The 17,535-nt window shown below is 38.9% G+C and overlaps 1 protein-coding gene across 1 annotated transcript in view; it reads right to left on the reverse strand.

Annotated features, from left to right (window-relative positions):
- Positions 1–17,535, reverse strand: part of PLD5 (phospholipase D family member 5) — a 473,589-nt gene that overhangs the window by 99,346 nt on the left and 356,708 nt on the right. The window lies entirely within an intron of this gene.

Here is a 17,535-nt window from a genome sequence, read left to right on the forward strand (position 1 = left end):
AGTTCCCTGTGCTATACAGTAAATCCTTGTTGTTTATAGGAACTGGGCTTCCTATACTTTTTGTATGTTAGTTTCACCTTTTACCCTTTCACTTGCCTTAACTTCTTTTTTTCCCTCTTCATTGTCTAATTTGGATTTGGTCTCTTCCTAGCCTTTCTTTATTTGATAGTTCTTAATATAAGCAATGGGGTTATTCAAGCCTTACAGAAATGCAATGTCAACTAGGTCACCCAGACTATTGTTAAAACCAAAAAATTCACTTTAAGATCTGAATTTAACCAATTGTTCTATGCATGATATGTCATAATCAGTTGTCAAGCTGCTATGTACTGCTGCCTCAGGACTATGTGTTTACAGCTTCTCAAAAGGAACATATACGGGGGGACCTTCAAGATGGCAGAAGAGTAAGACGTGGAGATCACCTTCCTCCCCACAAATATATCAAAAATACATCTACATGTGGAACAACTCCTACAGAATACCTACTGAACGCTGGCAGAAGACCTCAGACTTCCCAAAAGGCAAGAAATTCCCCACATACCTGGGTAGGGCAAAAGAAAAAAGAAAAAACAGAGACAAAAGAATAGGGATGGGACCTGCACCTCTGGGAGGGAGCTGTAAAGGAGGAAATGTTTCCACACACTAGGAAGCCCCTTCACTGGTGGAGATAGGGGGTGGGCGGGGGAAGCTTCAGAGCCACGGAGGAGAGGGCAGCAAAAGAGGTGCAGAGGGCAAAAGGAGAGATTCCCTCACAGAAGATCAGTGCCAACCAGCACTCACCAGCCTGAGAGGCTTGTCTGCTCACCCGTCGGGATGGGTGGGTGCTGGGAGCTGAGGCTCAGGCTTCAGAGGTCAGATCCCAGGGAGAGGACTGGGGTTGGCTGTGTGAACACAGCCTGAAGGGGGCTAGTGTGCCACAGCTAGCTGGGAGGGAGTCTGGGAAAAAGTCTGGACGTGCCTAAGAGGCAAGAGACCATTGTTTCGGTGCGTGTGAGGAGAGGAGATTCAGAGAACCGCTTAAACAAGCGCCAGAAATGGGCACGAGCTGCGGCTATCAGCGCGGACACCAGAGTTGGGTAGGAAATGCTAAGGCTGCTGCTGCAGCCACCAAGAAGCCTGTGTGTGAGCACAGGTCACTATCCATACCACCCCTCCCGGGAGCCTGTGCAGCTTGCCACAGCCAGGGTCCCATGATCCAGGGACAACTTCCCTGGGAGAACAAGTGGTGCGACTCAGGCTGTTGCAACATCATGCTGGCCTCTGCCACCACAGACTGGCCCCACATTCCATACCCCTCCCTCCCTCGGCTGAGTGAGCCAGAGCCCCCTAATCAGCCTCTTCTTTAACCCCGTCCTGTCTGGGTGAAGAACAGACACGAGAGGGCAACCTACACACAGAGGCAGGGCCAAAACCAAAGCTGAACCTCAGGAGCTGTGTGAACAAAGAAGAGAAAGGGAAATTTCTCCATGCAGCCCCAGGAGCAGTGGATTAAATCTCCACAATCAACTTGATGTACCCTGCATCTCTGGAATACCTGAATAGACAACGAATCATTCCAAAATTGAGGTGGTGGACTTTGGGAGCAACTGTAGACTTAGGGTTTGCTTTCTTCATCTAATTTGTTCCTGATTTTATGTTTATCTCAGTTTAGTATTTAGAGCTTATCATCATTGGTAGGTTTGTTTATTGATTTGGTTGCTCTCTTCCTTTATTATTATATATATATATATATATATATATATATATTGTTTTTTTCCTTTTTCCCTTTTTGTGAGTGTGTATATGTATGCTCCTTTTTGTGATTTTGTCTGTATAGGTTTCCTTTTACCATTAGTCCTAGGATTCGGTCTGTCTTTTTTTTTTTTTTTTTAGTATAGATTTTTAGTGCTTGTTATCATTGGTGGATTTGTTTATTGGTTTGGTTGCTCTGTGTTTTCTTTTCCTCTTTTTTTCTTTTTAATTTTTTTAGTTTAATTTTTTTTTTTAATAACTTTATTTATTTTATTTCTTTTTCTTTCTTTCTTCTTTTTCCCCTCCCTTTTCTTCTGAGCTCTGTGGCTGACAGGGATTTGGCGCTCCAGCCATGTGTCAGGCCTGAGCCTCTGAGGTGAGAGAGCTGAGCTCAGGACTTTGGTACACCAGAGACCTCCTGGGACCACGTATCAATCAGTGAGAGCTCTCCCAGAGATCTCCATCTCAACACTAAGACCAAGCTCCACTCAACGACCAGCAAGCATCAATGTTGGACACCCCATGCCAAACAACTAGCAAGACAGGAACAAAACCCCACCCATTAGCAGAGAGGCTGCCAAAAATCATAATAAGTTCACAGACACCCCAAAACACACCACCAGATGCAGTCCTGCCCAACAGAAAGACAAGATCCAGCCACATCCACCAGAACACAGGCACCAGTCCCCTCCACCAGGAAACCTACACAACCCACTGAACCAACCTTACCCACTAGGGGCAGAAACCAAAAACAACAGGAACTACGAACTTGCAGCCTGCAAAAAGGAGACCCCAAACACAGTAAGTTAAGCAAAATGAGAAGACAGAGAAAAACCCACCAGACCAAACAAATGAGGAGGCAGTCTACATGAAAAAGAATTCAGAGTAATGATAGTAAAGATGATCCAAAATCTTGGAAATACAAGGGAGAAAAAACAAGAAATGTTTAATGAGGACCTAGAAGAACTAAAGAGCAAACAAACAATGATGAACACCACAATAAATGGAATTAAAAATTCTTTAGAAGGAATCAATAGCAGAATAACTGAGGCAGAAGAATGGATAAGTGACCTGGAAGACAAAATAGTGGAAATAACTACCACAGAGCAGAATAAAGAAAAAAGAATGAAAAGAATTGAGGACAGTTTCAGAGACCTCTGGGACAACATTAAATGCACCAACATTCGAATTATAGGGGTCCCAGAAGAAGAAGAGAAAAAGAAAGGGAATGAGAAAATATTTGAAGAGATAATAGATGAAAACTTCCCTAATATGAGAAAGGAAATAGTCAATCAAATCCAGGAAGCACATAGAGTCACATACAGATAAATCCAAGGAGAAACACACCAAGACATATATTAATCAAATTATCAAAAATAAAATACAAAGAAATAATATTAAAAGCAGCAAGGGAAAAGCAACAAATAACATATAAAGGAATACCCATAAGGTTAACAGCTGATCTTTCAGCAGAAACTCTGCAAGCCAAAACGCAGTGGCAGGACATATTTAAAGTGATGAAAGGGAAAAACCTACAGCAAGATTACTCTACACAGCAAGGATCTCATTCAGATTCTACAGAGAAAGAAAAAGCTTTACAGTCAAGCAGAAACTAAGAGAATTCAGCACCACCAAACCAGCTTTACAACAAATGCTAAAGGAACTTCCCTAGGCAGGAAACACAAGAGAAGGAAAAGACCTACAATAAAAAACCCAAAACAATAAAGAAAATGGTAATAGGAACACACATATCAATAACTACCTTAAATGTAAATGGATTAAATGCTCCAATGAAAAGACATAGACTGGCTGAATGGATACCAAAACAAGACTCGTATATATGCTGTCTACAAGAGACCCACTTCAGACCTAGGGACACATAGAGACTGAAAGTGAGGGGATGGAAAAAGATATTCATGCAAATGGAAATCTAAAGAAAGCTGGAGTAGCAATTCTCATATCAGACAAAATAGACTTTAAAATAAAGGCTATTACAAGAGACAAAGAAGGACACTTCATAATGATCAAGGTATCAATCCAAGAAGAAGATATAACAATGGTAAATATTTATGCACCAAACATAGGAGCACCTCAATACAAAAGGCAAATGCTAACATCCATAAAAGGGGAAATCGACAGTAACACAATCACAGTAGGGGACTTTAACACCCCACTTTCACCAATGGACAGATCATCCAAAATGAAAATAAAAAGAGAAACACAAGCTTTATATGACACATTATACAAGATGGTCTTAATTGATATTTATAGGACATTCCATCCAAAAACAACAGAATAAACTTTCTTCTCAAGTGCTCATGGAACATTCTCCAGGATAGACATATCTTGGTTCACAAATCAAGCCTCGGTAAACTTAAGAAAATTGAAATCGTATGAAGCATCTTTTCCAAACATAACACTATGAGACTAGAAATCAATTACAGGAAAAAATCTGTAAAAAATACAAACACATGGAGGCTAGACAATACACAACTCAATAACCAAGAGATCACTGAAGAAATCAAAGAGGAAATCAAAAAATACCTAGAAACAAATGACAATGAAAACATGACAATCCAAAACCTATGGGATGCAGCAAAAGCAGTTCTAAGAGGGAAGTTTATAGGAATATAATCCTACTTCAAGAAACAAGAAACATCTCAGATAAACAACCTAACCATACACCTAAGCAATTAGAGACAGAAGAACAAAAAAACCCCAAAGTTAGAAGAAGGAAAGAAATCATAAAGATCAGATCAGAAATAAATGAAAAAGAAATGAAGGAAACGATAGCAAAGATCAATAAAACTAAAAGCTGGTTCTTTGAGAAGATAAACAAAATTGATAAACTATTAGCTGGACTCATCAAGAAAAAAAGGGAGAAGACTCAAATCAGTAGAATTAGATGAAAAAGGAGAAGTAACAACTGACACTGCAGAAATACAAAGAATCATGAGAGATTACTACAAGCAACTATATGCCAATAAAATGGACAGCCTGGAAGAAATGGACAAATTCTTAGAAAAGCACTACCTTCCAAGACTGAATCAGGAAGAAACAGAAAATATAAACAGACCAATCACAAGTACTGAAATTGAAACAGGGATTAAAAATCTTCCAACAAACAAAAGCCCAGGACCAGATGGCTTCACAGGTGAATTCTATCAAACATTTAGAGAAGAGCTAACACCTATCCTTCTCAAACTCTTCCAAAATATAGTAGAGGGAGTAATACTCCCAAACTCATTCTATTAGGCCACCATCATCTTGATACCAAAACCAGACAAAGACTTAATAAAGAAAGAAAACTACAGGCCAATATCATGGATGAACATAGATGCAAAAATCCTCAACAAAATACTAGCAAACAGAATCCAACAGTACATTAAAAGGATCATACACAATGAACAAGTGGGGTTTATCCTGGGAATGCAAGGAATCTTCAATATAAGCAAATCAATCAATGTGATATACCATATTAACAAATTGAAGGATAAAAACCATATGATCATCTCAACAGATGCAGAAAAAGCTTTTGACAAAATTCAACACCCATTTATGATAAATACCATCCAGAACGTAGGCATAGAGGGAACTTACATCAACATAATAAAGGCCATATATGACAAACCCACAGCAAACATCATTCTCAATGATGAAAAACTGAAAGCATTTCTGCTAAGATCAGGTACAAAACAAGGATGTCCACTCTCACCACTATCATTCAACATATTTTTGGAAGTTTTAGCCACAGCAATTAGAGAAGAAAAACAAATAAAAGGAATCCAAATCGGAAAAGAAGAACTAAAACTTTCACTGTTTGCAGATGACATGATACTATACATAGAGAATCCTAAAGATGCTACAAAAAAATCTACTAAAGTTAATCAATGAATTTGGTAAAGTAGCAGGATACAAAATTAATGCACAGAAATCTCTTGTATTCCTACACAGTAATGATGAAAAATCTGAAAGAGAAATTAAGGAAACACTCCCATTTACCACTGCAACAAAAAGAATAAAATATCTAGGAATAAACCTACCTAAGGAGACAAAAGACCTGTATGCAGAAAACTATAAGACACTGATTAAAGAAATTAAAGATGAAACAAACAGATGGAGAGATATACCGTGTTCTTGGATTGGAAGAATCAACATTGTGAAAATGAGTATACTACCCAAAGCAATCTACAGATTCAGTGCAATCCCTATCAAACCACCACTGGTATTTTTCACAGAACTAGAACAAAAAATTTCACAATTTGTATGGAAACACAAAAGACCCTGAATAGCCAAAGCAATCTTGAGAAAGAAAAATGGAGCTGGAGGAATCAGACTCCCTGACTTCACACAATAATAGAAAGCTACAGTAATCAAGACAGTATGGTACTGGCACAAAAACAGAAACATAGATCAATGGAACAGGATAGAAAGCCCAGAGATAAACCCACACACATATGGTCACCTCATCTTTGATAAAGGAGGCAAGAATATACAATGGAGAAAAGACAGCCTCTTCAATAAGTGGTGCTGGGAAAACTGGACAGCTACATGTAAAAGAATGAAATTAGAACACTCCCTAACACCATACACAAAAACATACTCAAAATGGATTAAAGACCTAAATGTAAGGCCAAACACTATAAAACTGCTAAGAGGAAAACATACACAGAACACTCTATGACATAAATCACAGCAAGGTCCTTTTTGACCCACCTCCTAGAGAAATGGAAATAGAAACAAAAATACACAAATGGGACCTAATGAAACTTAAAAGCTTTTGCACAGCAAAGGAAACCATAAAGAAGACGAAAAGACAACCCTCAAAATGGGAGAAAATATTTGCAAACGAAGCAACTGACAAAGGATTAATCTCCAAAATATATAAGCAGTTCATGCGGCTCAGTATCAAAAAAACAACAAACCAAATCCAAAAATGGGCAGAAGACCTAAATCGACATTTCTCCAAAGAATATATACAGATTGCCAACAGACACATGAAAGGATGCTCAACATCACTAATCATTAGAGAAATGCAAAACAAAACTACAATGAGGTATCACCTTACACCAGTCAGAATGGCCATCATCAAAAAATTTACAAACAGTAAATGCTGGAGCTGGTGTGGAAAAAAGGGAACCCTCTTGCACTGTTGGTAGGAATGTAAACTGATACAACCAGTATGGAGAACTGTACGGAGGTTCCTTAAAAAACTAAAAATAGAATTACCATATGACCCAGCAATCCCACTACTGGGCATATACCCTGAGAACACCATAATTCAAAAAGAGTCATGTACCACAATGTTCATTGCAGCTCTATTTACAATAGCCAGGACATGGAAGCAACCTAAGTGTCCTCTGACAGATGAATGGATAAAGAAGATGTGGCATATATATACAATGGAATGTTACTCAGCCATAAAAAGAAATGAAATTGAGTTTTTTGTAATGAGGTGGATGGACCTAGAGATTGTCATACAGAGTGAAGTAAGTCAGAAAGAGAAAAACAAATACCGTATGCTAACATATATACGTGGAATCTAAAAAAAAAAGAAAAGGTTCTGAAGAACCTACAGGCAGGACAGGAATATAGATGCAGATGTAGAGAGTGGACTTGAGGACACGGGGATGGGGAAGGGTAATCTGGGACGAAGTGAGAGAGTGGCATGGACATATATACAGTAGCAAATGTAAAATACGTAGCTAGTGAGAAGTAGCCACCTAGCACAGTGAGATCAGCTCGGTGCTTCATGTCCACCTAGAGGGGAGGGATAGGAAGGGTGGGAGGGAGATGCAAGAGGGAGGGGATATGGGGATATATGTACACGTATAGGTGATTCACTTTGTTATACAGCAGAAACTAACACACCATTGTAAAGCAATTATACTCCAATCAGGATGTTAAAAAAAAAAAAAAGGAACATATAGCCCACTGAATACAAAGCCACTTAAATGAATTTCCAGTAAAGGTCCATTTCTTTAAAAGAACAATCTACATGTATATATTTAATGTACTAAACTATTCTATTTTCACATATTCAGTATTAATAAAGAAAATGTATTCTGGTGGGCCTTTTCTTTGTCAAAATCTTCACTACAAGAGGAAGATGTAATATCATATGCCTAAGGCTACATTCCAGGATACAGAAAGAAGAGTGATTTACACTATGAACTTAATTTGTAACTCTTGGGAAAATGTATGCATCTGAGCTCCTGTGGCAGGAGGATGACAATAGAGGCCATGGGGCTGGGAGAGGATCTACAGTGAAGAGAGCATCCAGGAAGTTTTTCTCTGTGGGTGGAGCAAGTTCATTATCCTAGATAATTGCAGGCACATGTTCCTTAGCCTGCAGCCATCCAGGAAGAGTAACATCCCAGAGGTATGGAAGAATCTGAATGTCCAAAGTGGGTAGTTACCATGGCAATTATGGAGAGACCCAAATCTGCACAGAGGGTGTGGTAACCCCAGAGACAGCTGTCAGTGCTCCTAAGTGGATGAAGAGCAGCATTTGTCTTTGGAGAGTGTATTAGTTTCTTAGGGCTGCCATTACAAAGTATCACAAACTGAGTGACTTAAAACAACAGAAACTTGTTCTCTCTTAGTTCTGGAGGTTAGAAGTCCAAAATGAAGATGTCAGCAGGGCTGTGCTCCCCCTGAAACCTGTAGAGGATAATACTTTCTTGCTTCTTCCTAGCTTCTTGTGGTGGCCATCAATTTTTGGCATTCCTTTGCTAACAGATGCATCACTCCAATCTCCCCACTTCTGTTGTCACATGGTTTCTTCTTCTTATGTTTCTCTGTTTTCTCCTCTTCTTATACTGACATTAATTATGCTGGATTAAGGGGCCATCGTACTACAGTATGATCCTATCTTAATTAATTATACCTGCAAAAAATCTACTTCCAAATAAGGTCATATTCTGAGGTACTGGGGGGTAGGTCTTTAACGTGTCTTCTGGGGAGAACTCAATCCATAACAGAGATCTTGGACACTTTAACTGCCTATGCTCTTCAACAGCACTAGGCTGACCAGCACTAATGGGAGCATCTTCTCATCTCTGGAGGAAGAGAATCAAGGTGATCTTGGATTTGCTTCAGAGTCTACCTTCAACATGTGCCTCTGTCAGGCCTTCACCTGCCTTCTCATTCTGCCTAGAAACTCTAATCTTCTGTGACATTGGCTGGCTCTCACTTCCTGGCCTGGGATATGTGCATTGGACTATTTATTAGCTCTTAGACTCCCCACTTATTCTTGCTCAGGTCCCGAGCCCCAGGCCACTGGCCCACCCGAGTGGACACTGAACCTATCTGAAGGACCCACTAAGGATTATCCCTTTCAACCTCTCCATCCCACACTGCATAGCCATCTCCCTAAAAGTACTATGTTAATTTATTGGCAGTTTAGCCTAAAGAGTGTGATTTCAGGGACCACAGGCCTGTGTAACCCTGCAGCCAGAGTATCTACAGTTACTTATTGATGCCTAAAAGTATTCAATAAACCTTTACTGAATATCTAATATATACCAAATGTTATGTGAAATTATGGACAAAAGACCAAAAGTAGCTGATTCAAATTCAAGCATACCATGGTGTGGCCAAAATGGTGGGAAGACCCTGAGCTCACCTCCTCCCAAGGGCACACCAAAATTACAACTATTTACAGAGTAACTATTGATGAGAAAAATTAGAAGGCCAGCAGAAAACATCCACAACTAAAAATATAAAGAGGGAACCACAATGAGACTCATAGGAGGGGTGGAGACATGGTACAGTCAAGATCCATACCCTGGGGTGGGTGACCCACAAAAGGGAGGATCTTCCCAATGAGCAGGTGATCTGAGCTCCAAATCAGGCTCCCCAGCCTGGGGGTCCTGCACCAGGAAGACAAGCTTGTAGAGCATTTGGCTTTGAAGGCTGGAAGGGCTTACTTACTTACTTACTTTCAGGATAGCCAGAGGGCTGTGGGAAATAGGGACTCCACTCTTAAAGGGTGCACACAAAATCTCACATGCTCTAGGACCCAGGGCAGAAGAAGTGATTTGAAAGGAGCCTGATTCAGACCCACCTGCTGATCCTGGAGAGTCTACAGGAGAGGCAGGAGGTAACTGGAGCTCACCCTGGGGACACAGACATTGGTGGCAGCCATTTTGGGGAGCTTTATCTGCCACTTGGACACCATTCCTGGCAAGAGTCGTTTTGGAATCCTCCCTTGAGCTTATTAGCACTGGAGCCTGACCTCACCCACTGGATGGTCAGCACCAGTATTGGGATGCTTCAGGCCAAACAACTAGCCAGGCAGGGACATAGCTCCACCCAGCAGCAAGCCTGCTGTCTTAAGTCCCCTGAACCCAGAACCACCCTGGAACCCAGCCCTGTCCACCAGAGGCTCCAGGACTCTAGGACCAAGCCCTGTACATTAGCCTTAGGACCGCCAGGGCCCTGCACCCAGAGACACCAGCTCTACCAACCAGTGAGTCAGCACTAGCCCCAGGATCTGGCCTCACCCACCAATGGGCAGGCACCAGCCCCGCAATCCCCTGGGCCTGTCCCTGCCCACCAGCAGGCAGACACAACTCCCAGGACCATCACATCCCAGCAGCCTCCTGTATCAGGACCCAGCCCTACCCACCAGCAGAACAAAACCAGCTCCAAGACCTCCAAGGCCCTGCAGGCAGCAGCCTCATGACCTGGTCCCCCTAACCAGTAGCCAGTAGTTTCTGCACAAGGGAGGGCCTGGCAACCAACCAAACCAGAGGCCAGACACCTACCAGACTGCCCACAGTAGTCAGTCTGCCATAACAGAAAGACTTGCACAGCCCACCTAGGGAGGACCCCTAGAGCATTTACCTCTGGTGACCAAAGGGGAGTATATTACTGGGATGCATAGAACATCTCTTATAAAAGGTTACTTCTCCAAGGCAGGGAAACATAATCAACCTGCCAAATACATAGAAGTACAAACAGCAAATTAGGCAAAATGAGGTGACAAAGGAATAGGTTCCAAATGAAGGAACAAGATAAAACCCCAGAAGAACTAAGTGAAGTGGAGATAGGCAATCTACCCAAGAAAGAGTTCAAGGTAATGGTTGGAAAGATGTTCAAAGAACTCAGGAGCAGAATGGATGAACACAGTGAGAAGTTTAACAAAGGTTAGAAAATATAAGAAAAGAAGCAAACAGAGCTGAAGAATACAATAACTGAAATGAAAAATACACTAGAAAGAATCAGCAGTCGATTAAATGATACAGAAAAACAGATCAGCAAGCTGGAAGACAGAGTAGTGGAAATCACTGAAGCTGAACAGAAAAAAGAATAATAAGAAGTGGGGACCATTTACGAGACACCTAATGTTCACATACTAACGTTCACATAATAGGGTTCCCGTAAGGAGAAGAGAGAGAGAGAAAGGGGCAGAGAACATATTTGAAGACATAATAGCTGAAAACTTCCCTAACCTGGGGAAGGAAACAGGTTTCCAGGTCCAGGAATCACAGAGGGTCCTAAACAGGATCAACCCAAAGAGGACCACCAAGACAAATTGTAATTAAAATGGCAAAAATTAAAGATAGAGAGAATATTAAAAGCAGAAAGGGAAAAGCAAGAAGTTAGTTACCCACAAGGGAACTCCCATGAGGCTATCAGTTGAATTTTCAGCAGAAACTCTGCAAGCCAGAAGGGAATGGCACAATATATTTAAAGTGATGAAAGAGAAAAAGCTACAACTAAGAATACTCTACCTGGCAAGGCTTTCATTCAGATTTGATGGTGAGATCAAAAGTTTTACAGACAAGCAAAAGCTAAAAGGGTTCAGCACCACTAAGGCAGCTTTATAGTGAAAGGTTAAAGGGACTTCTCTAAGAGAAAAAGAAAAGGTCACAACCAGAATCATGAAAATTATGAAAGGAAAAATCTCATTAGTAAAGGCAAATATATAGTAAAGGTCATAAATTAGCAATGTATAAAGGTAGTAGGAAGGATAAAAGACAAAAGCAGGGGGGACTGGATGAAGGTAGTCAAAAGGTACAAACTTCCAATTGTAAGATAAATAAGTACTAGTGATGTACAACCTGATAACTTAACACTGCTGTATGTTAGAGATGAAAGTCTTTAAAAGCGTAAATCCTAAGAGTTCGCATCACAAAAAAAACGTCTTTTTATTTCTTTAATTTTGTATCTATATGAAATGATAGATGTTTAGTAAACTTACTGTGATAATCATTTCATGATGCATGTAAGTCAAATCATTATGCTGTACACCTTAAACTTATATAGTACTGTATGTCAATATGTCAATAAAACTGGAAGAACAAAAAACAAATTCAAGCATACCAAATAAAGTGCAAAATTTAAAATGATCAGGATCTGCTCCATCCCTGCTGTTCAGATAGCAAGGGGGCACTGAATATCTGAAAGATGAAAAAGGGGTGCCCCCATCGCTCTATTAGGGAACCCCAAGTGAAGGCTGAGAGCATGAAAGACAGTGATGGCTTCACAGTTCTGCTAGGGCCAGAGCTGCAAGGCCAGCAGAACTGTGTGTAGAGATCAAGAAATATGTAATAACAGTAACTCCCATTTACTGAACACCTCTGTGTGCCCAGGGCCAAGACAGCTATGTTACAATGATCCCACATGGTATATCATTTTTCCCTACAAACTACTGGACATGGTATAAGAAAATCAATTGAAAATATTTGATGATACATCTGGAAAAATATTTGTCTACATATGGTTTGTGAAATATCACTTTCACATTAAGAATTATCTATTCGTCTCTATCTAAATCTAATCCCCATCTATCTCTGAAGATAAATGCTTTATCTTAATTTATAACTTAATTTACATCTATAGTTACATAACTATAATTTATATATTTATAAATATATAGTCATATCCAACTGTCCCTCATTTTATTACAAACATATTATTCAATATTTTACTTAAAATAATTTATTTTACATGCACTTCTAAATTATCTTTTTTGTTGGTTATAGAAATTATCCTCATCCTATTGTTTTTTTATGTATTAGAAAGAGATGGTTAAAATCCAATATTTTCTGACTATAAAACATATTTAATTACAAAAAAAGTTTTTAATGCACCATTTATTGCAGTGGTAGTATTAAGTGCACAAACCAAATTTGAGTTTATTACCTGGTATTATGCTAGAATTTTAATTGGCAAAGAAGGTTACACACATTTTTATGAAGTAAATGTTATAGACTTATAAGATTACAAAATATCTTTAAAAATATCTTTATTGATTCAAATAAACACCTTTTTTCAACAGCTTTGAAAAGGTATTTGTTAAGTTTGATTAATCAATTTTCATTCCCCTATGTTTCATTTTTAATAGAGAAAAATGTTGTTGGTCTCTCTGCAGCCAATGATCCACTGTGTAGATGCCTCAGGATGCCAAGTGAGAGATGCACATCACAGCAACAGTGACACACCAGGACCACTGGCTGGTTGCTGTGCAAGGTTGTTGGTAGGTCTGGATTTCTGCAGTTCCTCCTGTTTTCAGCCTGATCGTTTACGTGTTTAACTGATGGTTAACAGAAATTATTAGCAATTCAAAATAATGTTTTTAAAAAATTTTTATTTTTTTATTATTTTATTTTATTTATTTATTTATTTTGGCTGCATTGGGTCTTCGTTGCTGCACGTGGGCTTTTCTCTGGTTGTGGTGAGTGGGGGCCACTCTTCACCAGTGCACAGGTTTCTCATTGCAGTGGCTTCTCTTTTTGTGGAGTATGGGCTCCAGATGCGTGGGCTTCAGTAGTTGTGGCAAGTGGGCTCAGTAGTTGTGGCTCATGGGCTCTAGAGCGCAGGCTCAGTAGTTGTGGCGCATGGGGCCAAGTTGCTCTGTGGCACGTGGGATCTTCCCGGACCAGGGCTTGAACCCATGTGCCCTTCATTGGCAGGCAGATTCCCAACCACTGTGCCACCAGAGAAGCCCCTCAAAATAATGTTTTTATGTGCAAACATGATAAATCAAGAGGATGTACTTGTTTCTATAATCGCTTTATCAATTACTTTCACAATATCTAAGAAGTCCAATTAAATCTTTAAAAAAGCTACAAATGTGCTCACGTGGTGGTGGTGAAGTCCTAATCCACGGCACTAATCAAGATAAAGTGGTGTGGATAATCCCCTTGTTTTAATTCCTTCTTGAGAAGTAAAATATTAACAATCAGGAAATCCCAAAGTACTTATTAATCCTTTGAGCTTTAATAGAGATGCTCTGTTGACATTTAATAGAGAATGCTCCTGGTTTTAGAGCAGTTCTATTTCTTTACTGTTATTCTTATGGTATTAACCAGATAATATTGTACTTTATTTTGTGCATGCATAGTGTCAATGAAGAAAATAATCCATTGAAATTTAACAGAGAAAATGAAAATATTAACTAAAAGTTATTTATTAATTAAAAAAATACTTAAAGAAAAAAAGTATAATGTCACAATGAATTGGAAATTAATGTCACTACCTTGGGGAATCAAGTTTACTGCATATACACATATTTAAAAATGTGAATCCTCCTCTAGAAAGACTTTCCAGCATTAAACTTGCATATTACAGATCTGTCCTATATCTTGTTTAGTGGAATTAATAACTAACTCACGTATGGAGAGCACTGTTCTTTTTCAGGGACCCTAATGTTTGCCTTAGTCAGATTTTGGAGCACCTCACTGTTCCTCATGTATGATGTAGCTGTGGATGATAGTACATGGCTGAGCTCAAAGTCACCCCCACCTGCCTACAGTGCAGACCCTTGGCGACCAGCCTTCTATCTGTGCCTACCACATGATTTTTAGGACATGACTATGTCTGTGATTCTGCTTTATTACCATCAACAAAAAAATCCTTATACTCATATTTTGATCAGAAATAGATTCACAAATAATATATTTGTTGAACAGTAGCTAATTCATCACCTCAGGATACTCATTCCAATCTAAAATTGCTAAAATATTATTTATCATTTCCATTTGGAAACTTCAGGGATGTGCTTTCTCTCTAGATTAACTGAACAACAGAGATTCTGAAGAGGTTTAACCTTGGAATGTTCACACACACTTACACATAAGGAAGATAACTCAGGGGGAAAGTGAACAACATCAGAAGACATCTGGTTGAAGAATTTAATATTTAATTCCAGTGTACATAAGAGAGTTAAATTCTACCTATGCTCAGATTTATATACTCCAGATGTATCTTCTCTACATCTAGCAGTTCTCTCTCTGTCTCTTTCATGAAGGGGAAACAAAATCTTCATAGGCTATGTCTGTTAGTTGATGTTACATGTGGTTTAGATGTTCATCCTTTCTTCTTGGCCAATGCCCTCTTCTTAGAGTGCTAGATGCACCCACATGATGCAGAATGGAAAGGTCTAGGTACCATGTAAATCTGTTTAGTCTCTATTTTGCCACAGCTGATTGAACCAAATGTAGACACCTGACCTAAGCTGAGCCAATAAGATTTCCTCTGAAGCTAATTAAAAGAAGCTGTGCTGGAGAGTCATAAACAGATGGAGTTTGCCATGACTAACCAAGTCCACATAAATGAAGGGGAGGAGAAGGCAAGCTTCAGAGAGTGTGAAAGAACCAGATGCGTGAGGAAAAGAGATAAAAAGACAATGTCCTCCCAGGAGAGGAAAAGGAAGAGGGAGGCAGTGGTAAAGGAGAGTCCTTGGCAGCCTCGTCTCCTCAGACCAGCTCCACTTCAGACCTTGAGTTCCTCTAAATCTTTAGAATAAATTACTTGTTATTTAAACTTGGTTTGGAGGGGTTATGTTTCTTTACTAACTTATTCTTATGGTATTGATCAGATAAGATTGTACTTTATTTTGTGCACACATAAATCCTACAACCTTTATATGCATATTTTTAATGTCTGACTAAAAATATTCAGTTCTGGGCTAAAAATCATGCAATTTTTAGCAACGAGCCAGTTGCACAAATTGCATGATTAAATGTTTCAAATTTAAAATAAACATTCTGTCAAAATACTCTTCATAATGGCACAAAAGAAAATATGTTAGTACATTGTGGTTAAAAGTGGAAAATAAAGTTCTATATTCCCCTTGATTATCATGAAAAAAAATCAAACAAATGTATCTCCAAGTTTATTTCCAGAAAGTCACCTGTTGTAAGTATATTACTAAAGCTTTAGTAAATTTCAAGAGAATATATATAACTTACAAGAAAATTATGAAGCATCATATACAAATGGATACCTGTGAACCTTCCTTCTTACTAAAAATAAAAACTAAAACCTTGCCAATCTAATTAAAGCAGTGCTTCCCAGTCAGTGATGATTCTGTCCCCCTTCCCCTGTGGGACATGCAACAATAACTGGAGACATTTTTGTTTGTCATAATTGGTGACAGGAACACTATTAGCATTCAGTGGGTAGAGTTCAGGGATGTTGCTAAACATCCTGCAATACACCAGGCAGTCTCCCACAACAGAGACTTATCCTGCCCCAAATGTTGACAGTCTTGAGGATGAGATATCCTGCATTAAAGTTGTTTGTGTGCTTATGCTTGATCCCATATCCCTACCATTTTTCTCTGATGCAACCATGATCCTGAATTTAGTGTTTACCATTGTCTTATTTTTAAATAGTTTATCACATGTTAATATACCCCTAATAGCATTATAAAAATGAGTTTATCACCAGCTTTTGAACACAGGTAATTAATGAGCCTTAAGCATGTACCAAAGGGAAATGCATCAGTATTAGTAATTATAGATTTCTGGAAAGGCTTATAGGTGTTTCCTGAAAGCAAAGTTTGCAGCAGAAGTCTATCATACCAATCAAGTTTTTCTTCTTCTGAATGTATTGATTTGTATGAGCAATGAAAAAGGTCATAGCCTATTCTTGGGAGCTTTAATAAAACCAGTACAGTTTAATCAATTTAATAGCAACATTCTGGAATCCATTGGCTTGAAGGCTAAAGGGAACACCAAAGGGTAAAAATCACCAGTCATGACATATCTCCATTTTCAAATCATTCAGTGAGTGATATTCAGAAAATTTTTTACATAATCAGTTACATGTTCCAGTTGTAGAAAAAGTGAATCTGAAGTGCACATTTCATTTTTAGTTTTAACATATCCATTCAAACACTGTCAAAACTATGTTGTGGAATTTTTCATGGGTTGTCTTTGATACTTTGCTTTTAGTCTACAGATTTGGACTCAACAGGGTCCACTTCTAGCAAAATGCCACACTTTGATTATTGCCTCATAGTTCAACAAACTCTCTATAGGAATGGTTGATTTAAGGAACCATGAGGCTTTAAAATAAAATTATACTTAAAAATAAAATTTGCTCTAATAAATGCTGGAGAGGGTGTAGGGAAAAGGGATCCCTCCTACACTGTTCATGGCAATGTAAATTGGTGCAGCTACTATGGAAAACAGTGTGAAAGTTCCTCAGAAAACTAAAAATAGAATTACCACGATCCTGCAATCCCACTCCTGGGCATATATCTAGAGAAAACTCTGATTTGAAAAGATACATGCACCCCAGTGTTCATAGCAGCACTATTTATAGTATCCAAGACATGGAAGCAACCTAACTGTCCATCAACAGATAAATGGACAAAGAAGATATGGTATTTATACACAATGGAGTATTAATCAGCCATAAAAAAGAATGAAATAATGCCATTTGCAGCAACATGGATGGACCTCGAGATTATCACATTAAGTGAAATAAGACAGACAGAGAAAGAAAAATATCATATAATATCACTTATATGTTGAATCTTAAAAAATGACATAAATGAACTTA

This window comes from Balaenoptera ricei, chromosome 1 (assembly GCF_028023285.1).
Source record: "Balaenoptera ricei isolate mBalRic1 chromosome 1, mBalRic1.hap2, whole genome shotgun sequence".
Taxonomy (NCBI): Eukaryota; Metazoa; Chordata; class Mammalia; order Artiodactyla; family Balaenopteridae; genus Balaenoptera; species Balaenoptera ricei.